The sequence below is a fragment of the Manis javanica genome, chromosome 5, assembly GCF_040802235.1.
Source record: "Manis javanica isolate MJ-LG chromosome 5, MJ_LKY, whole genome shotgun sequence".
NCBI classification, from domain to species: Eukaryota; Metazoa; Chordata; class Mammalia; order Pholidota; family Manidae; genus Manis; species Manis javanica.
Window position 1 is genome coordinate 66426958 of NC_133160.1, and position 22264 is coordinate 66449221.

A 22264-nucleotide genomic window follows, 5' to 3' on the forward strand; every position below is an offset into this window, starting at 1 on the left:
ACCTGGTTAATGTATGTAATTTCTTTATAGGACTATTCAGATTGTATTTTCCATCTTGCTTGACTTCTGTTAGTCTTCTCTTTCTTATATTAATATTACTCTTACTAGAAGTTTAAAAGTTTTATTAGTTTTTTCAAAGGATCAGTTCTTTGTTGCAGTGGCTTTTGTTTCCAAGTTCATTGGTTTCTGTTCTCATCTTCATTATTTCTTTCCATTTGCTTGCTTTGGGTATATTTTCTGATTTTTTTTCCTTTTGGTTCTCAAGGTAGAAACTTAGACTTTCAATTGAGAGCCTTCCTCTGTTTTAACATAAGCAATTAGCACTGTTTCCTTCTTAGCACTATTTTAAATATGTCCCACATACTTTGATATTTTATATTTTCATTTTTACTATGGCCCTACATATTTAAAATTTTCTTTTAAATTTCCTCTTTGTCCCATATTTTTTAGAAATACATTGCTTAACTTTCTTGTATACAGAGATTTGCATATTGTCTTTCGATTACTGATTTTAGTATTATTTCAGTATGTTAGATGATAGACTCTATATTATTTCTCTTATTTTAAATTTATTGGTTTGTTCTTCATCCCTAGATATGGACAATCATGTTCAGTATTCCATCGGTAGAAAAATATTGTGTAATCTTCTATTGGATAATTATCTGTAGCAATTAGTTCATATCAGGTGAGTATGCCATTCAATTTTCTATATATTTGCTGCTTTTCTGTCTGGCAGTTTTATCAGTTGTGGGTGGGTGTTAAAATCACTAACTATAATCATACATTTGTTTATATCTCCTTTCTGCTTTATCAGATTTTGCTTCATATATTTAAAATCTGTGCTGTTTTGGGCATAAATGTTTAGATTGACTATTTATTTTTGATAGATTGATCCTGTATCTTTAAATAGTATTTATCTTTTATTTCTAAGAATTATCTTTGTTCTGAAGTCTATTTTATCTGATATAATATAGCCACTCCTGTTTTTATAAAATAATGTTTTCATGATATTTCTTCCCCATATTTTATTTAAATCTTGCCTTTGTCATTTAATTTGCAGTGAATTTCTTGTAAACAACATGTAGTTACACCTATTTGTTGTAATCCATCTTTCTAATCCCTGTCTTTGAACTCATATATTTAGACCACTTACATTTAAGGGAATTATTGATATTTTATGACTTTAATCTTTCATTTCATGATTTGTTTCCTGTTTGTTTTCTTAGTTTCTTTTCCCTCTGTTTATCTTATTTTCCTGGGAGTATTTGATATACATTTTTTAAGATTTTATGTTTGTTTATAAATCTCTACTTGGACCAACTGAAACTGGAATTGAGTGTAGACAATCAGGTAAATTTACCCTATTTCCTACTACTTCATTTAATCTCATTGCAGATGGACATGTGTCAAAATTTAGGTCCCTGACTGGGTCCTGTTGTCAACAGGGTAAGGAGAAACTGAAGTATTGCCTAATCTCAATTCACAAATTCTTATTCAGTCTCATTAATGCAGGGTGTATTTGAGGCTGCACTCCTGCTTAGGTCCCACTGACTCTTGAGGTGGGGGTGGGGTGATGAAGATAGTGATGACTAGCCCCACCTCATACTCCATTGCAATGCTTTCTGATGCACAGTGTGGAAAGGGGCTTACCTCAACCATAAGACCCTGATAACTATCCTGGTGGGATAATTAGAGCACCAGCTGCTTCCTCTAGGAGAGGATGGAAGATTAATTCTCCCTGTACCCTCATCAATGAAATCATGGAGGGTGTTTTCCATTGGTAGTTGGCTGGGATGAAGTATTGCCAAACCACCACTTCTCCTAACTTTCACCAAGGGAACCAGGGTTTGCTTAGAGCTTTTATCTGTCCTGTTAGCAGTTCCAAGTTGAAGGCTTCTGTAGCACCTTATCCAAGCTATATGGGAGGCTGTAAAGAAACCTAGAAAACTCACTGCTGTGTTGTTCCTCAAGTCTTGAACTCTCTAGGCATTCACTTTCTTCTTTCCACCTTTCAGAGTCTTCTTATGTAGTTTTAATCCAGAGTTTGTATTATATTTTTATGACTTTGTTACAACCAGGATATTTTTTAGTTGTCTTAGTGAGATCCTGAGAGAAACTTCATTTAGCCAGAACTGGAAAATTGAAATTGGATTATTTTCCATTTTTATTTAGTCCATTTTTCGTAATTAGAGAGTCAATACAAAAATAAAAAATAAGCATATGAAACACTATTGAGATCATTTGCAACTATTTTTCAATATATCAAAAGATTTAGGTATGGATTGCTTTCAGTTATACTCATGTACCTTGGCTTTAGAAAAATATAAAAAATTTAATATGTTGAAATTGGAGGTCTTAATATAATAATACAGTACCTTGCTTTTAAATTATCCTATCAAAAATATGCCATATATATATATATATATATATACTTCTTTGTCCCAAGTCTGTTATTTTTAAATGTTTCATATAAGTAAGTATAGGATATCTTTTCCTGAAAATTTATATTTAACCAGTTCCTTACAGTAGTCACAAAAAAAGATTAAGAAGAAAACATACTTTCATGAGATGAGGGTAGATACCACTTTAGAGCAACGGTTAACATTTTACTTTGGTTGAAAAGCAAGAGATACTATTATTTAATAGTTACATGGATGAGGAGATAGACAACACAAAGGAATTAATAAATCTATTAAAAATATTTCCCAGAAAATACATGAAACAAAATTAATAACATTTGTTAAACCAATGTGTGATCTATTTGACTAAATTAATATAGAAATCCAAAATAATGGTTATAATAATATGAACAGAACAAAGTATTTCCAATAAACAATACATATGTGTCAATTCTGAATTCTGGCAGTCATTTTTTAGTTCACTTGGAAAAATGAGCAGGTAAAGAGGTGGTACTATGATAAAAAGTTCTAGATAAAAATAATGAGTGTGAGCAAGTATATGATAAAGCTATAATGATTTTTAAATAATACTACTTAAAGAATATGAAAACCTATTGAATAGACAATACATTTATAACGAGTAATATATGATGAACACTTTTAAAAATCAGCAAATAAAAGGGTAATAGGATTAAAAGCAATGGTATAATCGTTCAATTTAAGCAGAAATAGTCCTAAAAAAATTTCCCAAAAGAAGATAAATATATGTTTCTCTTTGTTAATTTTGTCTTTCCTATTATTTGTGGTGGAGTTTTAACTACAAAAAGGATTGGATAGTTTTTATTAAATCTGAGCTAAACAGTAGAAACATCATGCAAATAATAACTGACAGCCACACGGTGTTCATTGAAAAATATTATTTAGACTTGTCTGTACACCAAACTCTATTCTAAGTCCTAGGGAGCGTACTAAAATACTAGCCAACAACCCTACACTTGGGTATTTATGTTCCACAAAGATTTGTCTAATCATTAACAACTAAACAAAAAGAAATTTTCAATGGTGATAATTGCCATGGGTATAGTTCAGAGAAACAGGATTAGGGTGTAAATATTTATGGGTGGATATTCAGGGAAGGCTTTCACACAATTAAATTCAAATCATGATAAAAGGTAAAATGGACACCCTGTCTAAAATGCATGTACTATACATATTTAATGGATTTTCATTGTGTGTTAATGCTACCATGCTACCAGATTCTTAATTTTAACAAAATTAGAGAATTGATTTTTATAGGAAAACTAAATATTTAAATATAGACAACTAATTAAAATTTGGAATTGACATTGCCTACCTACTCAACTCAGTGCAAAGGAAACATATTCTTAAGCTAAAATCCCTGGTACATAACATTTTGATAGATCATCCTTATTTATTTTTCAATCATATAAAGTATTCATTTGCTTCATTAAAGAAATGAGAATTTTTAAAATCCTGTAAATCTGTGAATCTTTATTACCTTAATCCACCAATTTGTCATCTTTATTCTAGATCCTTATATTTTTCTTCTACCATTCTTATACAGTCCATATTGTTTCATTGAAGAAGTGGAAATTCTAAAGTACAGAGGTCAGTGACTATTTACTACCTGGTGATTTATATCATTTTGCTCTGTAGATTTTATATGTTCACTTGTTATGGTACATGATAAATATGCTTTGTCTGAGCTGCAGTTCTGGGATAAGCATCAGATTGGGAGCCCCCAGAACAATTAAATCGCCTCTCATATTTTTTAATGACTACTGGGAGCTCATTATGTCTGGTGCTACTGAAGGAGTGCAAATAGATACCAGCTTCAGATATCGCTTTCATCTTTCCTAATTATATTTTGGAGTTTTAAAAATGTACATCACTAACTGTTTAATTTTAGGCTTGTTTATATGACATCAATATGTCCCAATTTTTTAACTTGTTTTGTTGATTTAGCAGTAGCAATAAAGGCAAAGGACTGAATAGTGATTAGAATTAATACTAGAGCTTTTATAAGTTAAGGCTTACAGGTATACACAAAGTGGCTTTGGTACTCGGAAAATCTAAAAATGAACACAAATTACATTTTCTATTTAAACAAGGCATAATTAGTTAATGATTAATTTCATAAGGTGAAAATTTCAAAATATTTTTCAGATCATAATCAATCATTCATGATTTCATTTTCATTTGGTATTATTGTATACATATTGGGATATTATGACAAATTTTGTCTACATCCAACTTTACTATTTACTGTCTAAGTTAATTTTGTCACACTGATCATGTTTTCTGAGAGAAGAATTCCACCATAACGCTTCCACATTTCACAGCTTAGGAGCTCTGCTGGTAACACAGATGTATTTAGGGAAGCTCAGGGACTTGGTAAAGGGCATAGATGTCCTTACAGATTCATAGTTCTATCACTTAGTTTTTGGAAATACCTTTAACATTATTCTTCTCTTCCTGATTAACGATCTTCCCTGATACAACAATCCACAAATCATAAGAGAACAAATAAGTTATACAGCAGTGAGGGAACCTCTGAAATAATTGTGTCAATGTTTTTCTGAGTTAAATCTATGTCCAATGTAAATTTTAGAAAAAAAATGCTTTCCTTATGTAAAAATGAAAACTCTCTAAGAATGGAAGAGTTCTTCAAGAATGGAAAACTCTTCAAGAATTTTACATAATTGACTTTAGAAAACCCCCTTTTTGAATTATTGATTTTTTATTACTTTTATAAAATTGTTAATTTGTTAATATTATTAATAGCAATTAATATCTGTACACATATTTTTAAATATTCTCTTTGCCACTTACAAAAACAAATAATGTTCTGTTGAATTTAATAATTTGATAAACAAATTTAGTGACATAGTGTTTATTTTGTCTATATTTGAATAGTTTTTGGATATTAATAACATTCTAGAAGAAGGTTATGTTTGAATATAAATGCAGATAGAATATAATTTTATATACTTAGAATGTTTTCATTGCCAGTGCATCACCAAAATCTTCCATTATTTAGAAAAAGAAATTATTAAAATTCAAAGTTTATTTTTGTTTTGAATGTAAATAGATTTTTAAATTACTTACAAAATAGATTTTCATTTTCTCTGTAGTGGTAGGGACACATAAATAAACCAAATTAAAATTGTGGGAGTGCTTGTCTGATTCCTCTTTTGTTGAAGTGGGCAAGTCATGAATAATTACTGATAGTTCAAAATTTTAAAAATAAATCCCATCATACTGTAATTAATTTGAGATTTTATAATCAATCATAAATAAGGATCTTTGTAGAAATTCATTGGAAAAATAAAAAAGCAAATAGGAGAAAAATATGACTTCACTTATATGTGGAATGTAAAAACAAAACCAAACAAAATGAACAAAACAGCAGTAGACTCGTAGACAGAGAAGTCCCTGGTGGTTACCATTGAGACAGGTTGCGGTGGGACAGTGGGGTGGGTTAGGGAGGGGCATAAAGAGAGACAGAAATCTCAATCATAATATGAGTTGGTCATGGGGATGGAAGTGTGGTATGGAGAACATAGTGATTCTGTAAAATCTTTCTATATTGACAGATAATAACTATATTAGTTGGGGTGAGGATATAATAATGTGGGTAAGTTTAAATCACTGTTATATACTTGAAACCAATATTGTAAATCAACTATACTCCAGTAAAAATGTAACTTAAAAGAATAAAATATAAAACAGCAAAGCTATATATACAATATAAAAAGAATCAGCTGTGGTTTATACAGTGTATTATGCCAATAAACTTAATGTCTACATGTCATAAGTTCATAATGATAAAAATATTAGACACTTGAATAGAGTTTATAGCATAGAGTTTATTCTAATATATAAACCTCTGCCGGTAAATAATTCAAATGTGACATTTGATGTAATATAACATATAAATAATTTTTTGATCCCAGATTTTCGTTCTAAACAAATAAGGTTAGAAAACCATCGGTCTCATTTCTAATTCAGTCTAAGTCTTATTTTTAGTCTTTCCATCATTCTATGTACTTCCCTTCTGGGCAGCAGAGTTGAAAGTAGCTATATTACATTCTTCTTATAAAGGGACTATGCTACTAGAATATCAATATTGGAAATTAAGCACTAATAATAAATACTTTTATTCAAAGTTTTAAAAGTTGTATGTAGAGATTATTTCTCAAAATACTCCTAAAATAAGGTGGATATAAAATATGTGCACATGCAAATAGATATGGTAAACATGTAAAAAAATTACCAATAAACTGAGTCATCTTTATGTTAAAGAGAACCTGAAGAAAATACAATAATTTCCCAAATGCAGTTAGCCACCAAGTTAGAGAGGGCAATAGACAATTGGATAACAAAACTCACAAATGAATGTTGGATTCATGAATTATTTTCCAAGTTAGTCCCACTTAGAATAAAATGGTCGTGAAATTATAGGAGTAAAACAATTTAAAATCATGATCTTCATGCATAAGTCCTAAGGAAGCAGAGTTGGTATTAACTATATTTCTTAATATAATACAGTGTTTACTTAAATCATACCAGAAAGTTTGATAGTATTTGTGTATGTGGGTATGAGTCTGTATTAAGTGTGTATGTTTGTGTCTATGGATATGTTTATTACAGAAGACTAAAATTTCTTTCAATATACTTATTAATTTTATTATCAACTAAGGAGCCCACTTGAAGTATAACTTTTGTAATTTGAGCTAATAAGCTCTTCTATTGACAAAGGAACACTACAAAACTGGTGATTTCCTCACATAGCAACTCAGAAAGAGCCATTGTTCAATAGACTCATGGCCTCTGAGCATAGATAATTGATCATAAATCTTTAGGAGGTCCAGCTGGTTTTCCATATGACTACCTAGGAGCACCATATGGCCTGTAGCACTCACAGGTTAGAGATCAAAAGTCTGTCACAGTATTAAGAGACAAGCTGCTCTCAAACTAGTGCAAAATAAATGACACTCTCAGATAAAGCAAAGAGGAACACTTTGATAAACTGATGAATACTTCACAGTTCTCATATTTTCTTTTTATAATGTCCATATAATTTGGTGTCTTCAGAACTCAAAGGGGCTTATATGGTCCCTATGCCTTGGAAAAAAGTACTGTATTGAGGAGTGGCTGAGTCCTAACAGTATCAGGGACATTGTTCGAGACTTACTGTCTCCCTTCCTTTCTTTCTTCTGCATACTAGCATCATATTTTAGATTTTTGTCCAGATGTATGAAAGTACGGCTTCCGAGATAGTGCCCTTCTGTCTCATACTTAAAAACTTCTCTACTATAAAGAGACCTATTCTTTTTACCTAGGTTCACCACAAATAATCCCATGACAAGATGGATTAAGTGTGCATCAATCTGTGGCTAAAAGAACAGCTCCCACTATAGAGTAAGAATTAAAATAGAGGATAGAAAGTTCTCCAAAACATGAGTTGGTGTTCCTGAGGAGGAATTAGTTGCTAGGAAGATGATGATTTTGAGAATCCATGTGTCCAATCACTTATGTATGTTAGCTAGGATTTATGGACTATGCCAGCATTAAAATATGTCATCATATTTAATGTGTAGAGTACACATTGCTATCTTTACACCAGGCAACAGGGACCACGGTCTCAGGAAAGCAGAGAAAGAGTCATGACCAAGTGGAGTCCCCTGGCCCCCTGCTGGGTCAAATGTTCTGGGCATTCAGAACCCAGATCCTCCTTAGGGCAGAACACACTGGTGTGCACACTTCTAGACCCAAGGAATGGCCAAGGGGAGGCTCTTTAGAAAAGCTTTTTTGGATAAAGCCTAAAAGTCCAAGTTGGGACATTCACACTGTGAATGTGAGATCCTTCCAGGAGTAAGGAAAGGCCATAGATTAGAAAATAATGGGGGCAAACTGTGCACTGAATATCTAGAGCGAGAGTATGCATCTCACCTGGCAAACACACTTGAACACAGATATCTGAGGAGTCTGAGAACTTTTAAATTTATCCTGACCTTCCAGGTTGTTGTGTAGGAGGGTTCCCCTTTCTCCACAACCTCGCCAATATTTGTTGTTTGTCTTTTGGATGGTGGAAATCCTTACTGGTGTGGGAGGCAAATTCCCTCAACTTTTGCTTAACTGGGAATTGTTTAATCCCTCCTTCATATTTAAATGTTAATCGTGCTGGATACAGTATTCTTGGTTTGAGGCCCTTCTGTTTCATTGCATTAAGTGTATCATGCCATTCTCTTCTGGCCTGTAAGGTTTCTGTTGAGAAGTCTGATGATAACCTGATGGGTTTTCCTTTGTAGGTGACCTTTTTTTTTTTTCTCTCTGGCTGCCTTTAATACTTTGTCCTTGTCTTTGGTCTTTGCCATTTTAATTATTATGTGTCTTGGTGTTGCCCTCCTTGGATCCCTTGTCATGGGAGTTCTGTGTACCTCTGTGGTCTGAGAGGCCATTTCCTCCCCTAGTTTGGGGAAGTTTTCAGCAATTATTTCTTCAAAGACACTTTCTATGCCTTTTTCTCTCTCTTCTTTTCTGGTACCCCTATAATGCGGATATTGTTCCATTTCAATTGGTCACACAGTTCTCTTAAAATTCTTTCATTCCTGGAGATCCTTTTATCTCTCTCGGCATCAGCTTCTCTGCGTTCCCGTTCTCTGTTTTCTAGTCCATTAATGGTCTCTTGCATCTCGTCCATTCTGCTTTGAAGTCCTCCCAGAGCTTGTTTTATTTCTGTATTCTCCTTCCTTAGTTCTTGCATATTTCTCTGCAAGTCCATCAGCATGGTTATGACTTTTGTTTTGAATTCTTTTTCAGGAAGACTGGTTAAATCTATTTCCCCAGGTTCCTTCTCAGGGGAAGATGTAGAAGATATCGAAGGTGTCTGGGTTAGTCTTGTCTGGATCAAATTTTTTGCCTTTTCATGTGACAGGTGCAGTGGTATGCTATTGACACATCTGTCAGTTGGGAGAGCCTACTTTTTCCAATTGCTCCTGACCTTTCTTTACTGGGACAGATGCGACCCCTAGTGGCTTGTGTTGGGTAATTGCGTGTAGACTGGGTCTCTGTATCTTGCCCGGCCAGTATGGAGGAAGCTCCCTTGCTTTGGGCGTGGCCAGCCTCAGGCTGCTGCTCTGCTATGGTGGGGCCCTGGAGGGTTAATAGACTGGGGGCTGTTTGGCTGTTTACCTCCATGAGGGGTCTCAGAGCTGTTGCCCAGGGGGTTAGTGTGCCTGCAGTTCTCTGGAATTTCCGGCAGCTAGACTGTGCCCCGGGATGCTTCTGTCCAGCTGTGGGGTCCCTGTCTCTTTAAGACTTTCAAAAACCCCTAGCTTTTCTTTGTCCCAGGAGTGCCAGCTGTGGCACCCGCTCACAGGTCTTACTGTCCTGCTTCCCTAGTTTCCAGCACTGCACACATGCACTGTGTGCACTCTGGTGCGGATGGCTAGGGCTGGGTGTTTAGCAGTCCTGGGCTCCCTCTCCCTCCTTACTCCGACTCCTCTCCTCCTGCCGGGAGCTGGGGTGAGGGCCTCGGGTCCCGCCAGGCTGCGGCTTGTATCTTACCCCTTTCACCAGGCGCTGGGTTCTTGCAGGTGTGGATGTAGTCTGGCTGTTGTCCTATGTCTTCTGGTCTCTCTTTTAGGGATAGTTGTATTTGTTGTATTTTCAAAAATATATATGTTTTTGGGAGGTGATTCCCATTGTCCTACTCACGCCACCATCTTGGCTCTGTTCCCTCTATTCTACATCATCTTTAACCATTCATCTATTGATGGATATTTTGGTTGCTTCGATAGCTTGGTTTTTGTACAAAATGCAGCAATAAACATAGGAGTACTCATGGACACCTATTTGATTTAGAGATTTTGTTCTCAAAACATTAAAAATAGAACTACCATATGATCCATCAGTTCTACTTCTGGGTATGTATATCAAGGAAAGCAAATAAGAACCTCAAGGAGATATTTGCACTGTCTTGCCAATGGGTTTCAGCCCTGGGCAAGATTGCTATGGATTCATTGTGACCAAAGTAATTCACAGCAAAATGGTCTTTGGCGTGAAAGGGTTTATTACCCAGCTTGTTCTCCAGTGGTAGGTCGAGCTCTAGTGTCTCTGCCTCTGCCCAGAGCACTGGGCCAAGCTCTTTATGTAGCACAATAGGAGCTTATTGCCTAATGGTGTGGAAGCAGAAGCCTGGCAACAGGCCAGTTACATCATCAGGTGGTTTAAGTTCAGTGAGGATTCTGACCATAGGAACCCCAATTTCCCCACACTACACCCCTCCAGGATTCTCCCCTTACAATCTACATGCTTTCAATTTTCCTCAATGGTCCCTGTGTGAGAAAGTTAGAGCACTGTTACCATATTCCCGAACAGCAACAAAGGATAACAACAACTTAGAGATAATAACAAAAATTAAGATACAACAAGATTTTGATACAGGTAACAACAATTATACTAATCCTCAAGCCACAGGAATTTCCCAATCCACAAAGACCTTAGGGGCGATAAGACACATGATTTAATGCCACCAATATAGGCAAATCTTATCCATCATGTAGGATGCATGCAAGAGAATGGTCCTGTGATAGGACTGTAGCAGGAAGGGGGTCCCTTCCAGGTCTAGTATACCATACTTTTCCTCCTTTCCCCATGAGGGTTACTGAAGGGTCTATATATAGTGCTACTGGAGGTGCATGCACTGGCCATAATGATAAAACAAAGCTCCCCAGTAAGATGCTCCTACCTTCTTGCTATTCAGGATATACTATTGTGACCTTTGGCAGCCACTCTGCTGTTATTCCAGGAATACACAGGAGACCAGCTTCCAGGCCTTGTCCCCAAGGTGGAGGAGAGCCAGCCATCGTTGGTCCATATGTCAAAAGGCCCAAGGCCATGTTCACTCAGTGGAGTCTCCGGGGTTCAATGCATTTGGGGCTGGCAGCAAGATGTTATTCTGGTGGCTGAACCTCGGCTTCAGTGATTCTTCCTTGGTTTGTACTTGCAGTTGTATAGGAGAGGCAGCCATATGTGTTAACATGTCTACTGGGCTCAGGGCTCCCTTTCAGGGTCTCTCATTCAAACACCGTAGCATGGTCTACAAGCAGACTGATCATCCCTGCAAATTATTGTTATCTAACTTTAGTCTGGATTTTAACAAGCCATTTTCATCTCTATCATGCCTGCTGCGGTAGGATTGTGTGGCACATGAAACTTCCATTTGATTCCCAGCTATCACACCCATTATTGTACTGTATGTCTAGTAAAATGGGTGCCCTGATCACTCTCAGTTACCTGTAGTAAGCCGTAGGCAGCAAAGAGATACTCCAGGTCTCCTTTGATCATCTGCACAAAGGGTAGGAAAAGCAACCAGAGGTCCAGTTCTATGTTCACACAAGTCATGGCATACTGATATCCTTCTGATACAGGTGGAGGCCCAATAGAGTCTATCTGCCACCTGACGAGGGGCATAGGCCTCTTAGCTATTGTCTCATGTTGTTGTGGAACTCGGTGTAAGTCCCTTTTGGAGCATACAGCACACTCCTGCCGGGCTCAACAAACTTCTTAAAAGGTCAAACGCAAGCCCCACCGACAGGCTACAGCCCACATTGTCTTTTGCCCTGCATGCAACAAACGCTGATGTAGCCATTGGGTTATATCAGAGGCAGGCTTTCCTTATAACCAATGCATCTGGGCCAATTTATCTGCTTCATCATTTCCTGGGGATGCCAGTGGCAAATGATCTATCACATAGTATACTGTGATTATTTTAGTCTGACCACAGGCTCATAAGTCTTGCCACAATTCTTGCCCCCAAAGGGATTGGTGACCAACCAGCCAGTTGGCATGGTACCAGGTTAGTAGTCACAGGGTCAAGCCCTGATAGACAGCCCAGCTGTCAGTGCAGACAAATATAAGTGAGGGCTCCTGGCTGATCACAAGCCGCACGACCCGCAAGTCTGCCAATTGGCTGCTCTTCTCCTTACCATCTTCCATCCATATTGTCTCAGTCTTAGGATGGAAAGGTATGGCCTTCCATTTTGGGGCTTCCCACAACTGGAGCTGTCTGTATACTGTGCATCATGGGTTATAGGGGCTCTTACCTCTCTATAGGGACTCTCTGCTACTAATGGTTCAAAAGCAAGTTCTTCTTGCTTTTCACTAGTATATGTCACCAGCTCCAATGAGTGTTGGAGTTCCTCACTCAAAGGGCTAGGAGACAGGGCACTATGTTGCTATAGGTAAGCACCCCACTTGGCCAGTGTGAGCATTTGTGCCACACCACTCCTTGGCTTTTCGGTCCAGTCTCATACCCACCCCAAGATGGGATAGGTGGTTATTACGTTTATTGGGGCCATTTCAGTGAGGGATTCTGTAGCCAGCAAGGCATGATACACAGCATCCAGTTGTATTTCTATCATAATGTATCATACCTCTGCCCCTTTCCAGAGTTGTGACCAGAATCCAATAGATTGGTGAGTTTGTTCAAGCCACCACCAGAGACCCCAGCCATAACCGTCTTCAGTCACATGAACATCCAGCTCACAGAGCCTTGATGGATCTATCACACTCAAGGCCTGCACAGCCTTAATGCTCATTTTGCTGTAGTAAAGCAGATTCACATGTCTCATCCCAGTCACATCTGACACCCTTTTGTACCAACCCATATAAAAGCTTCAGAATTTGTGCCAAGTGTGGGATAAACACTCTCTAGTATCCTAGAAGACCCAAAAACTCTTGTAGCAATGCTACAGTTGTACAGGTAGGAAAGGCCTGGACTTTATAACTGCTTCTGGTATAACTTTGGTCCTACCAGACCAGACAACCCCCAAGAATTTGACAGACAAACCAGGTCCCTGAACCTTGGTACTGTTCACAGCCCATCCTTTCTCCTGTAGATGTTGCAGCAGTCTGGGTGCTGCACCTTCTAGATCTGAAAGAGAATCAGACGTGAGCATGACATCATAAATATGATGGTACAGCCACACCGTTGGCAGTTTCTCCCATGTAGCGAAGTCCTGGGCTACAAGTCCATGACAGACGGTGGGGCTGTGGAGGTATCCCTGTGGGAGGATGGTGAAAGTCCATTGCCGTCCTTCCCACATGAAGGCAAACTATTCCTGACTTTCCTGCTCAATGTCATTGGAAAAGAAGGCATTAGCAAGATGTACCACAGAATGGTATGTTCCTAGTTCATGGCTGAGGGTATCCATCAGGCCTGCAGTAGAGGGGACAGCAGCATGAATAGGGGGTATGACTTTATTCAATTCTGTGTGATCCACAGTCATATGCAGCAGCCATCTGGCTTTTTTACTGTCCACACTGTGGAATTGAAAGGACTATGGGTGGGCCTTATAATACCCACCTTTTCCAACTCCTGGAGATTTTCTCCAATATCTTTATGTCTTCCAGGCCGTTTGTATTGTTTAGTATTAGTCACCCGCCAAGGCACAGGAAAAGCTATGGTACCATGGGAACTGCATGTCCCCTCAGAACTGCCTTTACCACATGTATTCTCATTCGGAACTCATCTGCAGTGATCTGCAACCATAGACCCTGTACGATATCAATTCCCCAAACATACTCATACATAGCGATAGGCGATATATACACAGTATACTGTTTTGTGGGTGGATGCCCTATTCTGAAAAGGATTTGGGATTGTTTCACTCTGATAGCTTTACCTCCTTATCCATCTATGATAGTGGGGGGTTCTGGGGAACCACTCAGGGTTACCATAAATCAGTGAACATTCAGCACCTGTGTCCACCAGAGCCAGGACACATAGTATGTTCACTGGTGACCAATGGATAGCTATTTCAACATGTGGCCTCTGGTCCCTCCCTGGAACCTCAGTGCAGATCCCTCAAACTTCCCCTCAGTCAAACCATGTTCCCTCATCACCTTCCTGTAGGGGCTCAAGTGAGGTTGCCTCACTCTCCAGAAGGAAGTCTTGCAAACAAACAGGTCAGACTTGTGGCTCTGTCTCTGACCTCTGCTTCTTTGGTTTTAATGGCTGGAACTGCTGCTATGGTTTCAGTTGTTTCCATAGCTTTCTTAAGATCCTATTTGACTTCCCATCTAATTTCCTTCCATCTGTTCCTGCCCATGTTAAACAATCTACATCTGGGACCTCAGAATCTTCATGGGGTCCTTTAAATTCTTGTGAGTAGCAGACCTTATTTATTTCCATGTTCTTGTTGCTTCAGCCTCTCCTAAGTCTGCTACTGTACATGTCACCTCACTTATGGCCTGCCCTAAGTGGAAAGAATGGCCACTAAAGACCCAAAGATGGATGTAGAAGTCATTTGAAGTACAATATTTCTCATCTCAGTAGTGAAAATCTCTTCATCTGAGCCATAATTCTCTGAACTATAGATAACATTTCTTATGTCTAGCTCTCATAACACCTGTTGGAGCTCAGCATACATCTGCCATCTAATAGGAGAGGATAGTAGATCACCCTGATTGGGCCACACAGCATGAAGTGCAGCCATAAGCCAATTGAGGAGGGAGTGACTCCCTTGAATCTGATATGCATTTTGTAATCACTGCCTCAAGGTGGGGTGCAATGTCAGGGAAGCCAGGTTTCCCATCTCTGATCCCCACAGAAAAATTCCATCCACCCCTACGTCCCACAGGTGCAGGAGCCAAGCTGATATTGATTCCGAGGACTTCTGCCTAAACCAGAAGACCAAATCCACCAGCTCAGCCTGAGTATAGGGGTGGAGCATAGAGTGCTCCACGACCTGGGGAGGGGGCTGCTCTTCTCCTCAAGGAACTTTCAGCTGCTGGTATTTATTTTCTTTACAACTACTGGGCATACTTTCAATAAATAGAGGAGGGGTCAGTGCCTCCCACACCATCCCTTCATCCCTTCCCAGGTCCTCCATTTCCGGGGCTGATGGCACCTTTCTCTCTCCTCCCCCGAGTGCCTCCTCTGCTACAACCTTTACCTTTTCTACCATGGCTTGCAGCAATGCTAGCTCAATCTTTAGCAGCTCTCTTACATTCACCTCAGTGCTTCACACCTCCACCTGTGCTTCCCTCAGGAGCTCATCTTTTTCCTTGATGGTCTTTTCTTCCTTCAGAGCACCTGGCAGCACTGTCATCTCATTTTGAAAGGAATGTTTTACCTCTTCAATGTCACCTTATTGCCAGCGCTCTCCTGCTGCCTCCTCTTGCATCAATGCCATTTCCTTCTTCAAAGAATCCACAGAAGTTTGCAGCTCACATTCTCTTACCACAATTTCTTGGGTCTTTTTTAGGAGCATGTCCTTCTCTTCTGTAGACTTTTTTTATACTGTGGAAGCAGCCAACCCACATTCCCTGCTGCCTCACGGGCACTCTGTCTATCAAAAGACCTACTTACTATAGCAAGGGCCACCCCTACTGCCTCAGGTATCACCTCCACTTGCCTCTAGGCCTAGGGTGGGGCCCAGCCCTCTAGGAGGCAAGCCACCTCAGACCACATACCCATTGGGGGATGATCCACTGTCTCCCCATTCACAGGGGCAGCCCGCTGAAGCACCCCTCCCATAAGGGCAGCCTGTCTTTTTCCTTGGTCAACAATGAACTCTGCCGACTTTGTCAATTGTCTTGCCAATGGGTTTCAGCCCCAGGAAAGTATGGTATGGATTCAATGTGACCAAAGAAAATGACACAAATGTTATTTGGGTGAAAGGGTTTATTACCCGGCTGTTCTCATAGCGGTAGGTTGAGCACTAGCATCTCTGCCTCCACCCAGAGCACTGGTCCAAGCTTTCTATATAGTGCAATAATAGCTTATTGCCTAAAGATGTGGAAGCAGCAGCCCAGCAACAGGCCAGTCACATCATCAGGTGGTTTCAATTCAGTGAGGATCCTGGCCATAGGAACTCCAGCTTCCCCATACACTCCCATGTTCATTGCAGCATTATTCATAATAGCCAGTATAAAGAAACTCAAGTATCTATCAATGAATGAAAGATTAAAGTAAATATTATATATACATGGAATACTATTCAGCCATGAGAAAGAAGGAAGTACTGCCATTTGCATCAATATGGATGACTCTTGAGGGCATTATGCTAAGTGAAATAAGTCAGACAGAGAAAGCCAAATATTGTATGATGTCACCTATAGGTTGAATCTAAAAAAGCTACACTCATAGAAACAGAGTAGAGTATGGTTGCCATGGGCTGAGAGGTAGAGGAAATGGGAAGATGTTCTTTGAATATACAAACTTCCAGTTATAAGATGAATAAATTCTGTGGATACAGTGTGGTGACTATAGTTAACAATACTGCATTATATACTTGAAAATTGCTAAGAATAAATCATAAATGTTCTCATCACACATGTACACAATATGCTAATCATGTGAGGTGATGGAGTTATTAACTAACCTTACTTTGGTAATTATTTGAGAATAGGTACTTGTATCAAATTATGTGTGCGCATTAAACTTGTGCAATGCTATGTCAATTATATCTCAAGAAAGCTGTAAAACATTTCAAAAGAAATAAAGATCTTTGTCTGTGTTAGACTAAGACCATGTCTGGCCTTTAATTGATTCAATAACATTTACTGATTTATTAGCTTGTAGTACTCTTTGAAACTTACTGAATTAGGAAATTTTACTGTGTCCAAGGAATGGTCTTTTTGTACATCTGCTTTGCTTGGTCTCAATTGTAAACCCAAGAGAACCTTCTCACCCAATGTAGGATCCTGGGATTTCTCCATAACCAACACATAGAACTTGAATAAAACAACAAATGCATAAGTTTTTGTTATCCTACACAATAATTGGGCCAAAACACAATGTTTGGGCTACTGGAGATAAGGACTAAAAATAAAGTTTATCCATGACTTCTAAAGGATATTTATTAAGTATTCTCAAAAGCAAGTAACCCTTTGGAGTAAGAGATGTAGATGATTAAAAGCAGTAGGCAGATTAACACAGTGATTGACTAGGTTTTAGAGTGATTTACTGTACACCTTTCACTGTTAACCATTATTAACTGTATGATTTTGACAAATTTATTTAAAGATGCAGGAGACAGTAAACTAATAGGTCTTGTGGGAATAGCTGTATAGTTCCTTTTGGGACATAAATAAGACAGGTTAAAATATACCTTAATTGTTTTCCTTTAAAAATATAGTGGATTTTAAATTTCAATATCCAAAACAGAGAACAATTTAACTCTCTAGGTGGGAGAGTGGACTGAATGTGGGTATCAGTCCACAATCCTTCAGTTTTGCTAGTGACTTTGAGGACACTGTGGGCACCAGCAAAATCTCATCATATAGTCAATAGACAGTAATAGAACTGAAGGAAAGGTTTTTGTACCTTTACCCACACGTACCCACTTACCCATACACATAACCTCTGTAAGTCTTTATCTACCTGTCAACTGTGTCATTGGCCATCTTCAGCAGTGTTACAACTAGAGGTCTCCCTAACTCCCTAAATCATGTCACTCTGGACTGATATAATATTTAGCTTTTGGTTCATTTCAGTGTTAAGCCATGATCCTACATCAGGCTGTATCATTTTGCACATATATCTATATTAGTAACTTTAATTTTAATAATGACACACAAAAATGAACCTTTATATGAAATATGTCAGGAATAACAGTAAGACTAATCTTGACACAAAGCTCAGGAATTGCTCCCAAAATCTCAACTGAAAGTCTCAGTTTGCTCACCCATTTTTACACATTGTTTTTTAATGAGATGAAAGGAATAACAATATGAACAGAAAACAGTGCTAGATAGATAAAGACAATAGATGGCCACATTCACTTTTAACTCCTACAAAATTAAAACTTTCTCAATATAAATACCATAAAAATAGGTTAAATTTACTGGAATTGTACAGTTTTAAGTACTTAAAAGGATATCTATGGCAATTATATGGAACTGATTTTCCTTTAATATTTAAGCAATTTGGAAGCCAGGGAGGAGTTTTTAAGGGAAAGGGGAGAAGGGCAAATGATAAAAAGTATATATGAATATTTTGTTGTAGAATCTCCAAATCTTGCAAAATGAAGCCCTATGCCTATTAAACAGCAACTACCCAGTTCCTTTTCTCCCAAACATTTGGTAATCACCATTATACTCTCTGTTTCTATGAATTTCACTGCTCTAGATTTGTCATGTAACTGACATTATAAAATATTTATTCTTTTGTGGCAGGCCGACTTAACTTAGCATAATATCCTTGAGATTTATCCATATTATAGATGTGACAGGATTTTCTTCCTTTTGAAGGCTGTATAATATCCCTTTGCATTTATATACCGTATTTTGTTTATCCATTTATCCATCTATGGACATTTTGGTTGTTTCTATTTCTTGGCTTTTATGAATAGTGCTGCTGTAAGCATGAGTATGCAAATACCCTACTTTCAATGCTTTAGGATATATACCTAAAAAAGGAATTGCTGTATCATATAGCAATTATATTTAAAAAATTTTTGAGGAACCTTCGTACTGTCCTCCATAGAGGTTCTACCATTTCAGATTAGGACCAACAGCATATAAGATTTCCAGTTTCTTCACATCCTCACTAATACTTGTTATTTTATGTTTTTTTTGTTTGTTTATTTTTTGATGTTGCTTTTCAAGTAGCTAGCCTTGTGAGTGTGAGATGATATCTCATTATGGCTTTATGATTAGTGATGGTAAGCATCTTTTCATATGCTTGTTGGACATTTGTGTATCAAATTTTCAGCAATGTCTATTCAAATTCTTAGTCCATTTTTAAATTGTATAGTGTGTTTTTTGCTGTTGCTTTTTAAGTAACTTTTTTTATTAACTATTAGGATTCTCTAAGCAGCAGAATATGGTTCAAGATTTTTTTGGATCATACATTAACTACAAATACCTAAATCTCCTTCCATTTCTATAAGCCTCATTGTATTGACTAATATTTTTTTTACTTCATCAGGTATCCTTGAAAGAATATTAAAACTAAACAGTCACTTAGATCAATTTTTATTCCTTAGAGTGTTAATATCTCACACATTGTGTAAACTAACTTTAGTCATAATTCCTTTCCAAATAAAAAATATGGAATAATAAAGTACTAATTCTCTTAAAATTGGTATAATTTTAAATTAATTTTTCTTTGATGTTTCTTTAAAATCCTTAGGAACATATTTTTAAAAATCCACAGGAATTAATGTAATTTATAGGTTGCACAATACTTTCAAATACAGTAAAGAATTGGAAATTGTCCATCACCTATATTATTTATGCAATGTATTAATTTTGATTATAATATATGTCACAGAGAACATCATAGAGCTCCTCTACATCTCTCTAACTCAGTAGGCTAAGCTTAGGAGATCTGGAATAGAAGAAAACCATTGAATAGCAGAAAATACTGCAAACATCTCTTCTTGGAATCCAGCCAGGAATTTTTGGTCACACTTTACTGCCTTCCAGTTAATCTGGGCTTGCATAATGAACTGTGCAAAAACCCATCATTTCCAATCAACTCTGGGAATACCTTTTTCTTTTCTTTTCTTTTAAAGTATATAGAACTACTACACTGAGGCTAACTCTTTTTATAGGGTAATGTGAAAGTACAATTTTTGCATTCAAAATGAATATATTTTTTATCACATCAATTTGTATTCAGAGAAAATTGTCTTATTAGGCAGATCCTTCTTTCTGCCCAAATTTCTATCCCCAAATATTATAACAATAATTAAATACATATATAAATAATTAAATACAGTATATTGACATAAAACTTAGTGAAACATACATGAATTCAAAACCTATTTTATTCCTTGTGACAAATGCTTCACAATGGAATGGAATTTAGTATCACATTAGGATGACTTTATATTTAATTTATAGTCATAATTATTTATTATTTTTCATAGCAAACATTTACAAAGTGTTTATTATATGCAAGCCACTTTTCTAAGTGCTCTACATATTTTAAATCATTCAACACAATTTGAAAGAAGAAATATCAATATTCTATAAGGTTGAGAAAGATTATTATTTAAAAAATGTATAAGCATATGAAGATCATGAGACTCCTTAATATTCTCAATAACTTAGATAGAGCTGAACAATTTTGACTTTGTATGATGGATTGTTTTCATATCACAAATTGTATTCATTCAGAATTTTGGAAACTGTTTGTTCACAATTTCCAAAGGCCAACATATGTATTCAATCACTCCCAGAGGAAGATATTCAATCATTCACAAAACAACAATGGTAATACTTTCCCCAAACATAAATCAGCATGGTCTTTTTATGTCTCATTCCCATCTTTCTGTAGGAACTTATACAGAAGTGTTGATTTCACAAACTTGGTTTAATTGAAATTCAATTTATCTCTCATTTTAAATGAAGGAAATATACACGATGTCATGGCCACAAAAAATGTGTGATTTAATTTTTTATTACCTGCATGAAAGTAGGAAACTAATATCTTGTTGAGAGCATGCTTCAAATCTTTAGTTAACCCAAGAATACTGAAGGGGAATGCAATGTTTTATGATTTTCAAAAGAGTATTTTTGTAACCTCCAACTTTACTTTGGTATCAGTGAAAAGAATAAACTGGTAATCCATGAATGCTAAAATAGGCTAATCATTTGAATAATATTCGAGGTGTCTTACAGCAGCCTCTGGAGACTATGGCTGGGCCTTTGAAAGGAAGTTGTATACTCTATTTAAAGAGAACTAGAAGACTTCTAGGGAACAGGTGAATTAACAAAAATAATTAACTTGGTAAAATTAGGCACTGAACAAAAGGAGTTTTTTATAATATTTATTTTATTTATGTTGTATTTTAGTGGTTGTGGTTGAATTGCCACAACACTGCAGCAGACTGAGAAGAGTTATCCTCCAAATCATAAACTCCCTTCCAGAAAAAACCATGAACTTCTGGTAGAGCTGCCACTGTTTGGTTTGGGTGGAGAGTAACTTTACCGGACTTCCATTGTGAAATATTCCGACTTTCCATGGAGTGTGCCAGACACTGAGAAAGCAAAAGCAGTTGAACGAACACATGATTCTTAGCCACACCACAGAGAAGATATTTATAAAATGAAGGTGACTCAGGTCAGCAGCTGACTATTCATCACACAGGATGTATTGGCCTGGAATTGTATGTGTCTTGGGAAACCCGCATGTCATTCTAATACGCTGAGCCTGACTGAGGGAAGAGTGAGGAGCAGTTTTGGAACTCCAGTGATGAATATGATGAAAACTTATCTGCCAGACACTTGGTATTACCAAATTCTTGTGCCTTTTGTCCAAGAAATCAAGATATTCTTGGGAATGGAAATGTGTGTATTTCCATAATTTAACTGAGCATGATGGGGCACCAAAGAATTGCCTAAAAATATTTGAAGGACTCTTACCTGCATGAGTGGCGGCAATAATTTCTTTTATTTTCTGGAGACATTTAGGAGGAGAGAATAAGGGGAAAAAAAGATGAAGCATACAGGGAAATAGACTCTGTTTCAATAAATCATTCCGTAACACCCTGACTATGGGAATGTTAGTCTCTAAACTGATTTTTTAAAAACCTCATCGTTTCTTAAGGGAGCCAATTCTACTGCTAAATTTTAGAAGGTTTTTCTTTACTTCATGTCCATTAGAACTCTAAATCTTTTGTGATATTACCCTAGAAGCCTTTTAACAACCACTTTGTGGGGAAAGATAAAAACCACTGGATGGCGTTGCAGCTCTTAGGATAAAGGTTTTCATTCCCTCCTTAATATTCATGCTGTTAGAGTGACTTTCTTTAATCAGAAAACCAAAGTCCTCTTGACTGTATCTGACAGGGGCCTTACCCTCTTGACTCTAATCATTT

The 22264-nt window shown here is 37.1% G+C and overlaps 1 long non-coding RNA gene across 1 annotated transcript in view; it reads left to right on the forward strand.

Moving 5' to 3' along the window:
* The first annotated feature begins 629 nt into the window (after nucleotides 1-629).
* LOC140849783 (uncharacterized) overlaps nucleotides 630-22264 on the forward strand; it is a 60641-nt gene continuing 39006 nt past the window's right edge. The window contains exons 1-2 of the long non-coding RNA XR_012131973.1: nucleotides 630-685; nucleotides 3951-4028. This is a non-coding gene — a long non-coding RNA (uncharacterized lncRNA). The remainder of the gene's footprint in view (nucleotides 686-3950; nucleotides 4029-22264) is intronic.